We start from the raw sequence: 21401 nt of genomic DNA on the forward strand, positions 1-21401 counted from the left end.
ATTCCTTCCCAGTACACTTACATTTGGGGTAATGAAAATCATCCTTTAATTCCATAGGGGAAGATTCAATTCCCATTCATGTACTATAAAAACAAACGTTAGCATGTGTCTATTCCCATTTTTTTAATAATCATTACCCTCATCCAAACGTACCATAAGAGTATTATTTTATAAAGGTTTATTTGTATATATATTAATAAATGTGGATAAATCACTTGTCAGAGATTGGTACATGTCACGGCCCGACCCCCGGGCCCGTTAGACGCGACAACCGCCGCGAACCCTCCCGAGGAGGGACACTTCGCCACTCAACCGTCGGAGTGCCGCAAGGCTAACCAATAACCTGAAAACAACAATATTTATACTGATACACAGTGGAAGTAGCAACAACAACAACCACAATAATAAACAAAATTAGAGGAGTTCAGCACAGGGAAGCAACAACAACAACAACAACAACAACACACAGTTAATATACCATGGGTTTAAGAGTTGTATACTACAAGCCAACAACAAGGTTTTCTACATACTAGTGAATCTCGAATCTCAACAACATATGCATGAACAAAATAAACATACATGAACCGAAAGGAAATGCAACAGAGAGAACAGTAGCAAATGCTGAGCACACTGCCACACCGCCGCACCTACTACCTGCAAAAGGCTGAGAAGAGGAAGGGGGGTTGAGCAACTAACATTACTCAGTGAGGGCAGTTAGTACAACTTTGATAGAAATATATCACAATAATGACGTAAATCTCCAAATATGATACTTTAGAAATAAAATAACTAGTTTAGCGCATGAATACATATAATAGCAAATTTTAATACAAAAAAGCAAGAAAGATAGAATAAGAAGGCATTCTACCTCAATTAGGGTTTTAGAATAACAAAGTGTGAAAATACTGAATATAGAGTTCCAAATTATAGGAATAAGCCAATCATGAAGCAAAGCTTCCAAACTAAACATGTAAATCAAAATAGTTCTCAACTCAGAATAAAGCAACACCCAACACTCATCCAGCATAAAGTGGTCTAGGAACCTCCCTAAATCTTCATCGCGGTCGTAGCTAGGTTTAGAGCCATTAAAGTATTCATGCCCTTGACGTTGATCCATTGGTTCACCGTATGGTGACAATGGCTACCCGATGAATATCCAGTCAGGATCTACACTCTCACTTGAATTGACCCTCGTAATAATCAGCCGGTCTACCACGCCATCTCAAAAGGTTGGCCGTGGAGATTGCCTACTGTAGTTAGGTATCACCATACAAACTCAACAATAAGCACAACTCCACACGGAGTACAATAGCCAACACAATAACCAACAACAACAATATCTCAGACATTTCCATAAGGAAATGATAAAAGCACAAGCAAAACTCAAGCTTTTAACACAAATCAATTTACAAAATCCAATACAAAAAACAACATGGAAATTCTTTCATTTGAAAACAAATTGCATAAAAGAAGCACCAAGAAATAAACTCATTCCAGGGTTAAAACATCTCAAAAGAAACCATAATAACCCACAAAAACTCGTTAAGCAAGATAGATTATATAAACATATAAATATGGGTAATCTTCTAATGGAGTCATGCTTAATAGTCCCACTCACAAAATGACGATTCCTCTTCCTTGCAAGCTAATCCTCGGTAACTCTTTGCCTCTAGCTAACGCATCACCTCTTTGTCAATCACAACAAACAACATCAAAGATTAGTACAAAAATCCAAGCAAAGAAACCCTAGGTTCCTTCCTTCTACCAAACAACCCTAAATCGATCCTAGGGTTGGCTCAAAACTAGGTCTAAAGGTTACCAATGAATTCCTAAAGGTTAGAGCTTCACTCTAATCCAAAGAAATCGAAGAAACAATGAAAGCTTACTGGTGCTATAGTAAACTCGGGACTGTTACAGTAACCAAGAAATTGCTACAGTAAAACCGATCCTTAAATAATGGTTTTCTCTCGATTTACAACACCTATATAAAAAATTTCTTTACAAAAAATCACACAAATGAATAACAAATACCTTGGCTTCGATTTGAGTCTAAAAACAACTCAAACCATGATGTATTTCTAAGTTTTCAAAGATTTTCAAAAATGAAAAAATACGAGAGAAATACGAAAGAAAACCTTGGATTGAAGCTTCTACCGAGCTCAAGAGGATGAGAGGAAGAGAGTGGATGCTTTGATTCACTGGAAAGGTTGACTGGAAATTTTTTTTCTCACTTCGAGGTGCTCGGTCGAATGAGAAGCATATGAGAAGAAGAAAAAAAGAAGGCTGAAGAAGATTCTGGACGCTACAGTACCAGGCTGGCACAGTAACAGACTGTTACAAATACAATGTCGGGCGGCTACAATAACCAACTGCTACAGTACGTGCCGCTACAGTAACAGTGAAAATAGTATTGACTATCTTTCGCTATAGGATTCTACATATATGCCGCTACAGGTACAAACTAATACAGCTGCAGGTCGCTACAGTACACATGCTGCTACATTAAAAAAGCCGCCTATAGCTACAGTGAACTGGTTCTAACAGTACATATGAGGAGTTGAGCTCTACAATACATGTGTCCTTCACCTGGGCAAGTTAGGATTCCAATCCACTCCCTCAAAGAAATGAACACTATAAAAGGGATCCGATACAAATAGATGGGCGATAAAAGCTCTAAAAAAAATTATAAAACAATTTTTTGGGGGTTTGTCACAATATTCTTAAAAATCACCTAATTTCAACAATACTTCTAGATAAAACCATATACTATTATATATTTTTCAAAATTTAATTTATTTACATATGTATAACATATACTTTTGAAATATATTATTACATATTAAATGACCATAATACGTCTGCATGTGTACTTACAAAAATTTAAAACAGCCATTAAATGAATATATATATATATATATATTTTGTGGTCATACATCTAAAACAAAATAAATTCATTTTATTTATTACATCTAAATATTAAAAAATTGTAATGACAATTAAGCCAATATTTTTGCATATACCCTAAAAAATTTAACCCAACCATCTCTATAGTATGGGAGTGGTACATCATTCTCTTTCAATTAAATGGTGGATAGTTCAAATGTCTCCAAAATAAAAAGAGGTTTAATGGCTTTCCGACATTTATCGCAGAAAAAAATTAGTATATCTAAATAAAAATTAATAATGCGAAAGATAGTTTAAAATTTTTAATAAAATTTCATTTTTATTATTATAAAAAAATAATTATTATTATATAATTCATAATATACTTAAATAGCGTATATTTATTAGAGGGGGCATACCTAAGCACATTGAATTTGACAGATATATATGATATTTGGTTTTATTTAGAGAATACACAATTAAATGAGCTTTCTTAAAAATACAAACAAAAGACAACTTAATTTTTGTAAGAGATTCAATAAAAATTAGGAATTATCCGTGAACAGCAAAAGCATTCAATGACTTTATCCTTACTTTCCTCCTAATTTCATTCTATTTCCACGTTTTTTTTTTACTTGTAATTGCCAAAAACCCTTTCAAAATTTTCTATATCCACACTTGGTCCTCCCAAATTTGGCTATTCCCAAAAAAATAATTTTTCCTCCTTGATAGTTTTAGTAACTCTGACATAAAAGTAGCTGATATTGACAAAATTACACTCAATTTTTTAAGCAGAAACACATAATATTAAATGAAAATGTCAGATATTAAATAAAAAATAAATATTAAACGAAAAGGTAACATATTAAGTGATAATTTATGTGGTTATGTGTAAACATGAAATGTTAAACAAAAGGTAGAATTCCTTAATTGGTCCCTCTGCTATTTCAAATCTGCCAATTTGGTCCCTCTGCTAAAACATGCACCAATTGAGTCCCTTTATTTTTTAAAATAAAAAATCTCAGTCCACACACAAACATCCATTCTCATTAAGTATAATACATGAATTGATCCCTCTACTTAGGCCACTCTGCCCTTTTAGTCCCTCTACTTATAAATGCTCCAAACTAATCCATCAACTTTTGAAAATGAGCCCACTTAGTCTTTTTACGCTTGAAAATGACCCAGCTAGTCCTTGTATTAGAGGGGCTAGTTGGATCTTTTTCAAGTGTAAAAAGATTAAGTGGGCTCAATTTCAAGAGTAGAGGGACTAGTTGGGAGTATTTCTAAGTAGATGGACTAAAAGGGTAGAGTGACCTAAGTAGAGGGATCATTTAGAGTATTCTACCTTCTCTTTACTGTCTGTGTGTGTTGACGTTGTTTTTTTTAAGGAGGAAAGAAAAATGTATAATACCTGGATTGGTCCCTCTACTTTTCTCTCTCTTTTTTTTTGTCACTCTACTCAGAAATGCTCCCAAGTAATCCATCTACTCTTGAAAATGGTTCTACTTTGTCCCTTCTACTCTAAAACATGCCAATTATTAGCTATATTTTTCAAGAGTAGAAGGACTAGATGGGAAGAGATTAAGGGTAGAGGGACTAAATTGGGTCATTTTCAAGAGTAAAGGGATTAGTGGGGCGCATTTCTGAGTAGGGGAGCAAAAAGGAAGAGAGAGAAAAGTAGATGGACCAATTCGGGTATTATACCAAAGAAAAAATCAAACTACATTTACCTTCGCAGCAAGCTTCCAAACCCATTCTGGTAATTTTGCATCATACCCCTAACAACAACCTTCCACTTTGGTCATCCCCACCAACTCGTCATTATCACACCTCGATCAATGGTCATTATTGACGAATCTCAGTTGTCCATCCTCACCGCCCTTGTTCTCCCTTCTACATCTGCCTCTGCCTCCACCTCCATCTCCGTTTTTATTTCGGGCTCCAGCGTCGTCTCCGATAATGATGACCACTTCGCTCCGATCTCTTTCAACCATGGCCGCTGCCCCATCCGTGACATCGCCGCCATCCTCCTCTTCGCCCTTCTCTCCCTGGCCATCCTCTCCCTCGGCATCATTGCCCTCATCTGCCATAACCCGCAAAACCTACTTCTCCCATTCTAACTCCTTCGTCTTTGATCCTGTCTCCTCCTGCGTCCTCCCTTGCTGTTTCTCCAACTCCTTCCTCTCTAGACAAAGGAAGAAGAAGGTATCCATGGAAACCATGCACAACCATCATCATACAAACATCTTTTGAAAAACATCATCTTCAAAGCCAAACCGTGGGAACTCCTCGCAATTGTAGGTCCATGTGGCACCAGGAAAACCACCCTCCTTGAAATTCTCGCCGGAAAACTCAATCCCTACTCACCATCTCCCTCCATCTTCGTCTCAACAAAGTAGGATTCAAGAAGATCACAGTCTTATCACCCAAAATGATAAACTCTGCCCTTTTTTGAGAGTCCATGAGACACTTATGTTCACCACCAAGCTCCGTCTTTCGCTCCCATGCATAGACCTTAATCGTTTAGTAAAACACTTGTTGATCGAGCTCGGTTTAGCTCATGTCGCCAACCTTCATATGCGTGATGGTAATAAAATGAGGGAATCTCCGGTGGTGATCGCCAGCAAGTGTCCATAGTCGTTTTCGGCTTTCCCCATGCCTACCGTGTGCTGGTCCTCGTCGTCATGTTTATTCTTGTCATGATCATCCTATGGATCATCGTTGCTAATTGAAATCATGTGGACCTCACAATGCACCTAGTTAAGGTTGTTTTTCTCCATTAAAGAAAAGCCACGTAACCACACAGACAGCAAAGAGAACGGATGTTTGTGTGTGGACTAAGATTTCCTATTTTAAAAGTAAAGGGACTCAATTGGTGCAGTTTTAGTAGAGGGACCAAATGGGTAGGGTTGAAATAAGAGAGGGACCAATTAAAGAATTCTACCTAAACAAAAACTATAATTATTAAGCGGGAAGTTTATATTGTAATATAGAATAAATTGATGGAGTGAGCTACAGTAATGGCAGAAAAAAAGTGTTTTGAAAAAGGAGGAACTGTCTGATAAATTCAAATATTAGGGTTGTTTGGATAATTTTGAAACCTTTAGGAGGGTATAGTAATCCTTTTTTTTAGCAACCTACTATTCAAATTCTTTTGAAGTTTCTTAATCAACAGCAAATGTTTGACTCGGATAAAAGTGTGTGATTTCAAAAAATTAAAATAAAATATTAAATTAGAGGAATAAATTATACTTCAGTTCACAAAAATATAAGTTGATTAATAATGATTAGATTGAATAATTTAATAAAAAAAATTTAATAAGAAAGTATTTAATAATATTACTATTTTTTAATATTGTCATAGTCCTTGTTTGGTTTAAGTTTGTACAGGTCCATCTAGTATTCACGTCCATAAACTGCATGTCATTGCCCCACGTTCTCATTAATATAAATTTTATTCACATAATGATACAGGGTGGTTGAAGTACTAATGATAATATGCATTTATATTATTGCTAACAAATATCCTTTTGATAAATAAATTGAAGTTATTGCTATCAAATATCAAAGGGTGATAAATAAATCGAAGTATAATTTGATACCGTACAATGCTCAAGATCATTTGTTAATATTTTTAAGAAAAACAAAAAATATAATCAATTAATTTTCATAAATACTTTCTGATTATTAGTGGAATATTATTCATAATCATATTTTTTGATATTTCTTAAAATAATGAAAAACAAAATATTGGGTCTTTGAGTATCACATAATTTATAATCATAAACTTTGATAAATTATTTTGGTTTTCTCTAATATCTAAAATAATTTGTCTACTTATGTTTTTTTATTACAATTTTATTAGTTCTTAAATTTTAAGAAAATATCTTATAAAAATGAGTTTACATTCAATGATTTAGAGTTTTAATAGAGATTGTGACGATCGGTTGAGACTTGAAAATGGCAATTCCCCTTAAATTAGAAGAATAAGAAAGTTTTTTATCAAGATAAAAAATTAATTAAAATAATATATGTGTGAGAAGTCATGAAGATCCCATTTCATGAAAGTTCACATAGAAGTTGTAAGTCCCAATAAAAGGAACGATAAAAGTAACTTTTCATCACTTGTTGCATGAAACATCATTCATTTTAAACTCGACCACGCTAAAAAAATTAAAACAAAAAAACGAAAACAAAAACAAACATTCAATTTAAAACCAATTGAAAATATTTAGCAATCTAGTTTTTAGAATGGTTTGCTAACTAGTACCTATATGTTATGCAATGCATGATCACTTGAGATTTAACTCAAGGGAATTTTTTGAACGTGTGTTTGCTAGCTAGTACTGTTGATTTTATTTTAAAGATTTCAAAAAATAAATATTTTATTTTATATAAAAATGATAGTAGTTGATGTGGAGGGCCAACTGGATTGTAACATATGAGAAAAATGGAGTTGGTAATTTTAAATAGCATTTGTTTAAGTTAGCGACAACGACTTACACATTTAAACATGTTTCTCGGTCATTTTTAATCAATTTGATTGAGTCAACTATTAGTGTAAACAAATTAGTAAAAGCAGTGGGTATCTTATTTGGAGAAGTAAGATCCAATTATTAGCTAAAATCAAATTATTATTTTACTAGGATATTTAAATATGATTGTAAAGTATGAATAGAGATGGTTGCTTTAATATTCAATGTATGACCAAGTCTCGTAGAGTGGCTGTGTACGAAGAAATGAGAGTTTGGTGTGCCTAGTATAAAGTGTGGTGATGTATTCATCAGCCCAGCAGGAAGTGGAACATTTATCCTACTGATTAATTGCCTCTTCTATTTTGCAATTAATAATGTTAGTTATGAATCGATGCTTTAAGAATTAAATGCGGATGCGTTTCTCCTCCATTAATATCCCTTTCGTTACATTAACATTGTACTATATATAGGGGTTCTGATTTATATACAACTATCTTGAATGTTATAACTCTTCTTCTCACTATATTATTTCTCATTTATTTTCTATAGGTAATTTTGGTATTTATTTTACTTTCTTTTATTTATTTTATTACTTATTTATATATCACAAATTTCTTTACTTTTTAACACGTTATCAGCACGACTTTGCTTTTGATATATATATATATATATTATTTTTATCTACTTCATACATGCTTTATCTTTATATTGACTAATATTAAATTTATTATTTATCGTTTCCATTATTTCAGTATTTTATTTTAATTATTTATTGAATTATTGTTATATCATTTATTTTCTTTAGAATTTGATATCATGGCGAATATCGCAAGATGAGGATTCGAGGTTCTTAATATCTCTAGGAGCAATTATATATCGTGGAACCTCGATGTTAAGCTCCATTTAAATGTTAGAAATCTGGGGAAAACAATCGAGGCTACTAACAATGAGCCAATTGATAATAAATCAAAAGCATTGATATTCATACTGCGTCATCTTGATGATAGCCTGAAAAATGAATACTTGACTATTGAGGATCCATAGAAATTATGGTTTTCCCTAAAAGAGATATTTGGACATCTCAAAATGGTTTATTTGCTAAAAGCACGTAATGATTGGGCAAATATTAGGTATCAAGATTTTAAAAGTGTGCAAGAATATAATTCTGAGCTATTTAAAATAGTTTCAGTGTTACGTCTCTGTGGCAAAATAGTGACAAAAAATATGATGCTTGAAAAAGCATTCACAATATTTCATTCTCGAGATGTTATATTACAACAACAATGCAGAGAAAAGAATTTTACTAAATTCTCTGAATTGATTTTTTGTCTCCTTGTGGTGGAGCAAAATAATGAATTGTTGATGCTAAATCATCAAACCCTACCACCCTGATCAACGCCACTGCCTGAAACCAATTATGGGCAAGGAAAATGGCGTCGTCTTAATGATAGTTATAAGAACCGAAGTGGAAGAGGTTTTCATGGTGGTCGTGGCATATGTGGTCATGCTGGGGGCCGAAATTATTTCAGACCACACGATGGTAAAATTACTGTGAATAATCAAAAACAACAAATCCACAATGGTGGATTAGACTAGAAAAGATATACAGGTCACCGTTGTGGGCTGGAGGGTCATTGGTCTAAAATTTGTAGAATCCCTAAGCATTTTGTCCAACTTTATCAAGATTCACTTAATGACAAAAAAGATAAAGGTGTTGAGACAAATTTTGCAAACAACTCCACGGAAACTAACTTTGTTGATGATATAATTCAGAATAAACACTTAGATGTGTCATACTTTCTAATAGATTAGATTTATAATATATGTAGTATGTTTTTATTTTTATTCAATATGTTATACTTTTCATTAAAGTTATATTCCTTTGTTATGCTTTAGATAAATATGGGTGATGATGGATGCATTGTTGACTGTGGAATGTCGCACACTGTATTGCAAAAGCAAATATATTTTACATCCTTATCAATAAAAAGGGTTTTTATAGACACAATAGCTGGGTCATCTGACCTGATTGAAGGTTACGATAGAGCAGCATTGGTGTTACCAAATGGGACACCAATGCAAATTTGAAATGCTCTTTATTCTTCAAAATCCTGAAGAAACCTTTTAAGTTTTAAAGATATACGTCTCAATAGATATCATTTAGAGACGGTTGATAAGGAGAGAAAAGTATATATTTATATTACTCAAGTTGTTTCATGCCAAAAACGTGTACTTGAAAGATTTTCCTGTATATCTTCAGGATTATATTGTACACATATTGAAGTTATGGAATCACATACGGTCTTAACCAAGAAGGTTAATGATCAGAAATATTTAAACTATAGCATGAAAGACTTGGGTATCCGGGTGCTATTATGATGTGTCGAATTATTACTAGTGCCCATAGACACCCATTGAAGGATTATAAAATCCTAACAAATAATGAATATGCATGTTCAGCATGCTCAATGGGAAAACTAATAACCAGACCTTCTAAAAGTAAGGTGGCTGGTAAATCTCCTAAATTTTTAGAAAGAATACAAGGAGATATATGCGGAGCAATATATCCATCATATGGACCATTTAGGTATTTTATGGTTTCAACCAATGCATCGACTAGATAGTCCCATGTTTCACTTTTGTCTACAAGAAATGTAGATTTTGTAAGATTATTGGCACAAATTATCAGGCTTAAAGCACAATTTTCAAATTATCCTATAAAGACAATTCATCTTGATAATGCTAGTGAATTTACAAAAAAAAAATCATTTTATGATTATTGTATGGTAGTTGGAATACAAGTTGAGCATCCAGTAGTTCATGTACATACCCAAAATAGTTGGTGGAGTCATTAATTAAAAGGCTCCAAATAATTGCTCATCCAATATTATTAAGAACAAATCTGTCTACAAGTGCGTGGGGTCATGCTATTTTGCATGCTACAACTTTAATACGGATCTAACCCACTGTATGTAATTCATATTCACCACAACAACTTGTTGTTGGTCAAGAGCCTAATATTTCACATATAAGAATATTTGGTTGTGTAGTATATATGCCAATAGCACCACCAAATCATACCAAAATGGGTCCACAATGCAGACTTGGTATATATGTTGGTTATGACTCTCCCTCAATTATACGATATTTAGAGCCATTAACGGGAGATGTATTTACTGTTAGATTTGCAGATTGCCATTTTGATTAATTCACCTTTCCTTCATTAGGGGGAGACATGGTTATTCAAAATGAGCGGAAAGAAATTGATTGGAACACATCCCAATTATATACATATGATCCTCGTACTAAAGAATGTGATCTTGAAGTTCAAAGGATCATTAAATTGCAGAATATTGCAAATGAAATACCTGATGCATTTACAGATGCAAAAAGGGTAACCAAGTCATATATATCAGCTATTAATGCTCTTGCAATAATTGAGATTCTTATTACCCCATTAAAAGAAAAGGAAATAGAAAACAAACCACACCAAAAACGTGGAAGACCAATAGATGCTAAAGATTCAGCTTCTAGAAAAAGAAAACAGAAAAATAAAGCTCTTGAAGAGGTAGATCTCCATGTTAAAAAGGAGAGGAAAATATCAAACCCTTAAAGCATGTCAATGAAAAAGAATTAATAGGAATGATATCTCTAAAAATATTAAAAACTCAATTTGTTATGTAGATGATGGTAAAATAATAAATCGGTGTGAAGCCGATATAAATGAAATATTTATCTATAATGTGGCTAGAGATATAGAAATAAATACTAATAATGATCTAGAGCCATGATCTATTGATGAATGTCGACAAAGAAAGGATTGGCAAAAATGGAAAGAAGCTATCCAGGTTGAGCTGAATTCCCTTTCAAAATGTGAAGTGTTTGGGCCGACAGTGCCAACATCTGAAGAAATAAAACCAGTTAGTTACAAATGGGTATTTGTGAGAAAATGAAATGAAAACAATAGAATTATAAGATATAAAGCTAGACTGGTTGCTCAAGATTTTTCCCAAATGCCTTGTGTTGACTATGAGGAGACATATTCTCCTCTAATGAATTTGATCACTTTTCATTTTTTAATTGCCATAGTAGCAAGTAATAAATTAGATATGCAGTTGATGGATGTTGTCACAGCTTATCTATACGGATTACTTGAAAAAGACATATATGAAAATCCCTGAGGAATACAAAATGCCAGACACTTCAAAGCAGTGGCATTTACACTTTATTAAATTACAAAGATCTCTTTATGGGTTAAAATAACCTGGACGGATGTGGTATAACCGTCTCAGTAACTATTTGATAAAAGAAGGGTACCAAAATGATAATATATGTCCTTGTTTATTTATTAAAAGTTCTACTAACAGATTTGTCGTGATAGCAGTATATGTGGATGATTTAAATCTTTTAGATACTCATGAAATTGCAATTGCAGCATCATATCTAAGCAAGGAGTTTGAATTGAAGGATCTGGGAAAGACAAGATTTTGTCTTGGTATACAAATTGAGCACTTACATGCTGGAATATTTATTCACCAATCAGCTTCCACAAAAAAGGTACTGAAAAGATTTAATATAGATAAGGCCTATCCATAACTATATCAATGGTTGTCCAGACACTTGATGTTCAAAGAGATCCATTTTATCCACCTAATAAAGAAGAGGCAATTCTTTTCCCAAAAACTCCATATCTAAGTGCAATAGGTGCATTAATGTATCTCGCAAATAATACCAGACCAGATATAGCTTTTGCAGTAAATCTCCTGGCAAGCTATAGTTCTACACCGACACAAAGACATTGTAAAGGAGTTAAGGATGTGCTACATTATTTACGAGGAACTACAGATATTGGTTTGTTTTATCCCCAAGAGTCTTCATCTAATCTCATAGGTTTTGCAGATGTCGAATTCTTGTTTAATCCTCATAAAGGGCGATCTCAAACTGAATATATATTCTCTTATAATGGTATAGCTATTTCATGGCATTCTACAACAAATGCCACAATAATTATGAAGACAATGATGCTTGTATTTCTCAGATACAAGAAGGCTACATTAAAGGAGATAGAACAAAGCATATATCACAAAAATTTTTCTACACCCATGATCTTCAGAAAAAAGGTAATATAGAAGTCCAAAAAATTCAATCAAATGAGAATCAAGATGATTTATTCACAAAATCACTTCTAAAATGTTTTCATTAGAATCTTGTGCACAAAATCTGGATGAGAGGACTCAAGTACATCATAGTTGAAACAAATTGACAATTACTTTTATGAGGGGGAAGCTGTACTCTTTTTTCTTTCGCCACGATTTTTATCCCAAAGGGTTTTTTCGGGGCAAGGTTTTTAATGAGGCAGCAATTACTCCACATACTAAGGATCATGTACTCTTTTTCTTTCACTAGGTTTTATCTAATTGGGTTTTTCTTATTAAGGTTTTAACGAGGCATATCCTTTGGTTATGCGCATCCAAGGGGGAGTGTTATGAATCGGTGCGTTAAGAATTAAATGTGGATGCATTTCTTCTCCATTAATATCCCTTTCGTTACATTAACATTGTACTATATATAGGGGTTATGATATGTATTTTATGTACAACTATCTTGAATATTATAACTCTTCTTCGCACTATATTATTTCTCATTTATTTCCTATAGGTAATTTAGGTATATATTTTACTTTCATTTATTTATTTTATTGCTTATTTATATGTCACAAATTTTTTTACTTTTTAACAATTTTTATTTTCTTGCCTCCCAGATTTTTTTCTCGTATACTCTCAACAAGTGGTATTAGAGCTTGTAACCATTAGTCTCATATACCTCTTTTCTCAATGGTATTATATCAAGTTACTAATGCATTAGAAAAGTAACTTAAAATAACACATATTTAATAAAAAAAATTGTACTCACACACTTAAGTTCTTACCAAAAACGCATGAACTCTTGAATTAATATTGAATTTAGGTTTAATTCAAAGCCATTTTTGGCTCACTTATTATAAAGGCATGTTTAATTTATATTTTTCCTTAATTGTATTTATATTAAATATTATAAAAAACAATTGGTAAAAATATTTTTGCAATAATATTTTGGTATGACATTTTGGAAAATGTAATTTGCGCTCCACTTTACGCTAGTAAATTTGAATGAGGCCCAAAATTTTAATTTCTGAAATGATAATATAAAAATTATATTTTTAATATATAAAAAGATAATTATTTTGAAGAAAAAAACAAACTAGAATGTTTTCTTATCATTAGTTATTTTCTAAATCAACAATTACATAAATAAAAAATAAATAAATGAACTAAATAAATCAAAATAGTCCATATAAAAAATTAGAGTGTTAAACACTTGATAAGAAAATTTTTTGTATGTACCGTATTGTGTTAAACTAAACCATTGGATATGTGTCATGTGATTAGAAAATACGTGAATAATGCATATTTATTCGTATTGATATGGTATAACATATATTAGAATCCTAAAGTGTTAAGTGTGGATTGAAGATTATGATAAATACAAACTCACAATTTTTCTGATTATTAATTTAAGTCAACATGGGATGGTAGTTTTAAGTATAGATTATTAATTTTTAATTTTGGTAAATTAGTTAAAGCAGTAGTCATCATATTCTGATAAGTTAAATTCAAATTTCAATTATTGTCAAATTTTTGTTCCATTAGCATATTTGAATATGATTACAAGCCTATAAATAGGCATGGTAATTTTAGTATTTCAAGGAGCCAAGATGTGTTAAGAATGTGTTAAGTGGGAGTAACGAAGTATGCCAAGGTGTGGCAAATTGTGGGTGTCAAATAGTGCGCCAAGGTTTTGTAGCATTGTGGCAAAGAAGAAAGCCTTCTTTTCGTGTTTTTTCATAAAATTATAAAGTTTTGCTTTCATAAAATTATAAAGTTTTGCTTTCTACAACTGGGCTTGGTAAGAAAATCTTTACATACATCATGCTGCATTACATTAAACCATTGGATATATATTGTTAGGAATTAAAAGGGTTTTTGTATTAATTTGTCACACAAAATCAAATTCGGAGGCATGTTTCTTATGTGCTAGAATAAGGTTGGGTTCCATTGTCATCAATTATAAGGGTTTTAAGCCCATCTTGGCTGTACTTTCAATAATTTTATCTCGAGACAATGATTTTGTTGATGGATCCGCTAAATTATCATTTGTTCTTAGGAATATGATGCCTATAACTCCATCATTAATTAATTGTCGGACATATTCATGTCTTAGCCCAATGTGTCTATACTTTCCATTATAAACTTTATTATGAGCATGAGACATAGTCGACTCACTATCACAAAATATAGAAATTGGAAGCACCGGTTGTGGCCACAAATCTATTTCCATTAATAGATTTCTAAGCCATTCAGCCTCTTTACCAGCCTCCGCCATGGCTATAAACTCAGCCTCCATTGTTGAATGTGAGATGCAAGTTTGCTTCTTGGATGCCCAACTAATAGAACCTCCAGCTATGGTAAAAATCCATCTAGAAGTCGCACTTTGATCGCTTGCACTAGTGATCCAACTTGCATCTGTGTAGCCTTCGAGCACACTAGGGAAATTACTATAATGCAAACTTAAATTACTAGTTCATTTCAAACATCCAAACACTCTAGTTATTCCCTTCCAGTGCTCAGAACTAGGCTTACTTGTAAATCTAGCTAATTTACATATAGCAAGTGCTATATCCGGTCTTGTACTGTGTGAGGCATACATGAGACATCCTATGGCACTAGCATATTCTAATTATGCAATAGCTATATTAGGATTCTCAATTAATTTAACTTGAGGGTCATAAGGAGTCTTGCAATCCTTAAATTTAAGATGCTTGAACTTATTTAGCATCTTTCAATGTAATTACTTTGACTCAACCGAATACCCCCACTATTTCTTCGCACTTTAATTCCAAGAATCGTGCCTACTCTGCCGAAATCCTTCATTTTGAATTGAGAAGTTAGATACCTTTTAGTTTCACTAATACCTTCTAAATTCGTACTGAAAACTAATAGGTCATTAACATACAGACAAATTATAACACTATAATTATCTACGAATTTGGAGTAAATACACTTATTACAGCACTGTTATGCCTAAAACCATGTTTTAGAATTATAGAATCAAAATTTTCATGCCATTGTTTAGGCCCTTGTTTTAGTCCTTACAAAGATTTAACTAATCTAGAAACATTCTTTTCATTTCCAGGTAAAATAAATACTTGAGGCTATTCCATATATATTTCCTCATTGAGATAACCATTCAAAAATGCAGTTTTAGCATCCATTTGATGCACATGTAGCTTATAAATAGACGCTATAGCCATAAGAATTCGAATAGAGGTCATACGAGCAACTGGAGCATAGGTATCAAAAAATAATCTATGCCTTTTTTTGCTTAAATCCTTTAGCTACTAGCCGAGCCTTGAAAGTTTGTAATGTTCCATCTGTACTATATTTTCTCCTAAATACCCATTTACAGCCAATTGCCTTAGACCCTGGAGGTAAGTCCACTAAGACCCATGTATTATTCTATATAATCGAATCCATTTCATCATTTATTGCTTCTCTCTAAAAAGCGGCATCCCTAGAAGCCATCTCTTCTATATATGTTTGTGGGTCATGGTCAAAACTTAGTATGATAGGAATTTCATTAATTACATAATCACAAGTTCCTTCCATGATATAGATGAACTCGATAGAAGTAACAAAGTCAAGACCAAAACCCTTTTCTTTTTTTACTCGTTTACTTCTTTTAGGTTATGTAATTATTTCCTCATTTTTGTTTTTCTTAGAAATATCTACTTCATTTGTTTCAACTACCATATTAGACACTAAATCTAATATTGGGTAGGCTTTTCAGTTCGAAGCATATCCTATAAAAAAAACCTTCATTGCTCTAGGCCCTAATTGGCTCTTTTATTATCAAACAATCGGTAATAGGCAACATACCCCCACACTTTGAAATAATTAAGATTAGGTTTTCTTCCTTTTCAAATTTCATATGGAGAAATCTTTAACTTTTTAGAAGGGATACGATTTAAGATGTGACACGAAGTCAAGAGCGCTTCACCCCACAAATTTAATGATAGTCTGGCAGTTAGTAACAATGAATTAACTATATCAACTAATGTACAATTTTTTCTTTCGGCTACACCATTTTGTTGTGGTGTATATGGAGCAGAACATTCATGTATTATACCATTTTCTTCACAAAACATGTTAAAGTCATTCGAGAAGTACTCACCTCCATGATCACTTCTTAAAGTTTTTATTTCCATTTCATCCATATTTTCAACTTGAGTCTTATAAAGTTTAAATGCACTAAACGCTTTATCTTTATGTCTTAAAAAATAAACATATGTAAACCTAGAATAATTATCAATGAATGTAATAAAATATCTTTTCCCTCCTCTAGTAAGAACACCATTAAGTTCACATATATCGGAGTGGATAAGTTCTAGAATTTTAGATTTACGTTCTAACTTAGGAAGGAGTTTCTAGTAACTTTGGCTTGAATACAAATTTCACATTTGTTTTTCACATCAAAATCATCAATAGAAATATAGCCAATTTTATGCATGTATTTAATGGAATTGAAATTTAAATGACCTAATCTAGCATGCCAAACATCACAAGAATCCACAATATAAGTAGAATCGGCTACTTTATTAATACTTAACTTAAACATTGTTTATATATAAATAATATAACGCATGTCCTAATAAAATTCAATGTCCTAATGGAAACCAAATTCCAATTTAATTTAAATTCTAATATATCCTAATCGTAGATATATTTAGAAATAAAATTTAAATGTCCTAATCTTAATCTTAATTGATTATTTGATTGTTTTGGACTAGAGTGCAAATTCCAAGTTAAATACAAAATGCAAAATTACAAAATTGCCCTTGAGAACATATCTCAAGGCACAAAATGCAAATTACAAAATTGCCTCTTGAGAACATATCTCGAGGCATAAAAAAATTATTATTACAAGATTATCCTCGAGAACAAATATCTCGAGGCAATCTCAAATCTTAGGATAGCCAAACACACATCCCAAGACGATCTTAAGTTTCATGTAGCCTGAGAACGGATCTTGAGGTGTTTTGAGAGGTGCAAATCTTAGGGTACCTAAACACACATCCCGAGACACACCGAATTTTTATTGATTTTTTTTTTAAAAATAATAATAATAAATTAAAAAAAAAGTTGATTAAAAAAAATTAATTAATTAAAAAATTTTAAATTCGAATTTTAAAGTTTCTTATCCTTATCATTTAGGTGTGATTTGACGGAGATTTGATGGGGGAGTTGGGTGGAGAGAATAAGGTCCAATTTTTTTTTCTTTTAAAGAGAAGAGGGACCGGCAAAGTGTGGGGATTGGGAGAAGAAGTTTAAAAAAATTCGGAGAAAGAGAAAAATGAAAAAGAGGTATATCTCTCCCTCTCCCCTGATTCATAAAAAAATATAAAAATATCGCTTCAGCTCACTCATTGCTCGCTCGTCGCCGTTGCCATCGTTCATCGCCGCGACATGCTTGATGGCTGAGATAATGCCGCCAAGCATGCCGTTGTTGCCGCTCGTCGTCGCTACCTGCTGCTGCTAACGCTCACTATCGCTGCCTGCTACTACTGCTGCCTGATGCCATTGTTGATGTCACCACCGTCACCTCCACCGTCGCAGCAGTCGGTTTTCTCACGGTTTGGTAGCTTGCAGCTGGATCACCATGAGAGGGGAAGGCTTGATGATGAATATAATCGCCATGGTATGAAGAAAAGAAAGAGATCATCTCAACACAAACCTCTGTTATCAAGAAGCAGGTCTCCTTTTGCAAGACTGAAATCATCCACTCCTTCAAGGAGGAGATCATCTCAATGTAGATCCCCATTAACAAGATGGATTGGATGAGGTCATGCATAATGTGCTGAGTGGTGCACTAGAGGATGTCACCATGGTTGGATGATTGCTGCACTATTTGGAAGCATGTGTTCACAACCGTGCACACCGCGTGGTCGGTCAATAGCACCACTCAAGCCTTCATCATCGTTACCAACAACTGAAATCACGAATTCATCCATGTGTATATATATATATCAAGCTCGTTCATTTCTAGTACATTATCAAATATAATCAATCTTTGTACTCATTTATCAAAACTGCTCACATGAGGAGAAATATATATATGCATGCTAGCGAAGAGTGGGAAGGCATCCTAGCTTCTAACAACTTGGCCAGACTTTGGATGCATGCAGATATTTTGAGTATATCGGCCATTATCAAAAGTAAACCAAGGAAATGCCCATTACCAAAGTAAATAAAGATGTTATGGGCTTACCATGCTGATGCCACTCCTTTGAAGTAGTTTAAGTAAAACTTTCAATCTTGAGTCTCAATATGATCTTTGGATAGATGTCATGACTATCGCTATTTATTTCTCTATAAATTTTGTGTCATGTTGAAGATACAAACATTTGTTCTACGTATTCAAAGGTCAAAAAAATTGCGTGAAGCATGCAAATAATAATTAAAATAAAAAAAAAAAGAAAGAGAAAAGCATGCATATACATATCTACCCACGTGTGCCACTTAATAAAATAAAAAATAAAAAATAATAATAAAAGGCTGGGCCCACCATGAAAGAGACATTTGCAAAAAATAATAATAATAATAAAATAAATAAAATAAAATAAAATGCACGTGAAATTTCCAAAATAAGAAGCATGAATGGATGAAATATGTAGTGCATCCATTGTCATTATATATAAATTCAAATAAATAAATAAATAAATAAAATAATAATAATAATAATAAAAATATAAATAAATAAATAAATAAATAAAAATAATAATAATAAAAAAAATATAAATAAATAAATAAAATAAAATAAAATATATATATAAAAAAAATAAAAAAAAGAGAGAAGTGTGCATGTTATATACTCACATGTAACAACAAGGGTGCACACATGCATGGCAAAAACTTATAGATCAAGACAAAAAAAAAGGGGGCTATCCAAATTAGAAATCATGCTGATTTTGTTATCTGGGAACCGGAAATTGAGTTCAAACTTGATGAGGGCCACAACATATATCACAGATATATTAGCCCATGTTGATGATCAAAACCTCTCTATAAATACATTATTTTCACATAACGAAAAAATGCTGATTGAAGCTGATGTTACAGAGATGTTTAAAATAATGTTTCTCTCTCTCAATAATAATAATAATAATAATAATAATAATAAAATATGAGAATCATGAGAAAATAAAGTGGGTAGAAATTAGGTCAATAAGACTTCTTCTTCTATTTTGGTCCCAGCACTGCTCAGTATGTACGATGCATTGATGATGTCAGCTGAAGTCAGGGAGTCTTTAATACATGCCCTACAAAATCCTGAGGAGTATCAAGCATATTTTGCTGAGGACAACATAAAAGAAGCTCTATATGCATCTCACACACCTTCAGTGTCCTTCACAAATGAGGACCTATTACTTGGGACTACGGCACACAACAGACCACTATATGTGACAGGATTTTGTGATGGAATAAAGATCAACCGGGTTTTGATTGATCTAGGGTCTTCTTTGAATTTAATGACCCTCAACACTCTTCGAGCATTGGCTCTTGAAGTATGCCACTTATCTTCAGAGAAGATCATCATCCAGGGTTTTAATCAGCACAGCCATAAGGCATTGGGATCGATCACTCTCCCCTTCAAATTTGAAAAAATATCATCTAACGTGAAATTCCATGTAATTGATGCTGATACTTCCTATAAAGCCCTCTTACGAAGGCCATGGATTCATGAAAACCAGTTGGTTCCTTCAACACTGCATCAATGTGCAAAGTAAGAATTGATGGAGAGATCCAACCCTTTGGCATTCATGAAATACACTATGAGGATGCGAGGTATTATCTTAACGCATCCAAGTCAACCAAAGGGGCAAATTGCCATGCCCAGAAGAAGTGTCTTTGATCAAGACAGCCAAAACTACTCCTATGCTCCAGAAAAGAGAACCAGCGCCACCTCACTTTGGTAGTGACACTGAGTCATCGGAAGATGAGAGTGATGAGGACATGCACCAAAGGGTCAAATTGAAAGATCTACTGAAAGAAATGTATTATACATTACGAGGATTTCGGATGGGCTATACAAATCCCTGCATGACTTGAATATAAATACAGTTGAGCATCTAAAGACATTTCATGTGCTAGCTCGACATGAAAAGGAAAGAAGTATTTTCTTTTATAAAGACAAAAGAAAAAAGATCTTGAATGATGATATCATAAATATTGAAGAAATAGAAGATGATGAAGCTCAACCCATAAACTTCCCAAGCCATTACCCCAACAAGCTCAGGACAATAGTTGAGAGGTTTGAAAGCAGAATCAAGTGGTCAAGGAAGTCACATGAGGGCTTTCATAGATTGTGGCATCCTACACAGATGGACAAGAAAGGGATAGGCTATTCTGAGTTTTCCAAGCACTCATGTTACATGGTAACATGGCAGGAGGAAGAAGAGGAAATAAAGATAAAGAATGCACCACTCGAACTAGAAGACGGGGCAAGCAACAATTGATGAGTTGGTTGAAATCGACTTGGGAAGCAATGATGACCCAAGGCCGACTTTCCTAAGTGCACAACTATCAAAAGAAGAAAAATCATCATTCAAGGCTCTCTTGAAAGAGCATATTGACTGCTTTGCTTGGAACTATAATGAAATGCCAGGATTGGATGATGAGGTTTGACCATTGATAGTAATGCTATTCCAGTCAAACAGGCACTAAGAAAGATGAAGTTTGACCTAGAAGAAAAGGTGATAGAAGAGACCAAGAAGCTAATTGAATCAAATTTTATCAGAGAAGAAACATACCCTGATTGGATAGCTAGCATAGTCCATGTGAAAAAGAAGAATGGACAAATACGGATATGTGTAGACTTCAGGGACCTGAATAAGCCTGTCCCAAGGATGATTTTCCCCTCCCAGTTATGAAGCTCATGATTGAC

Source organism: Dioscorea cayenensis, chromosome 12 (genome assembly GCF_009730915.1).
Source record: "Dioscorea cayenensis subsp. rotundata cultivar TDr96_F1 chromosome 12, TDr96_F1_v2_PseudoChromosome.rev07_lg8_w22 25.fasta, whole genome shotgun sequence".
NCBI lineage: Eukaryota > Viridiplantae > Streptophyta > Magnoliopsida > Dioscoreales > Dioscoreaceae > Dioscorea > Dioscorea cayenensis.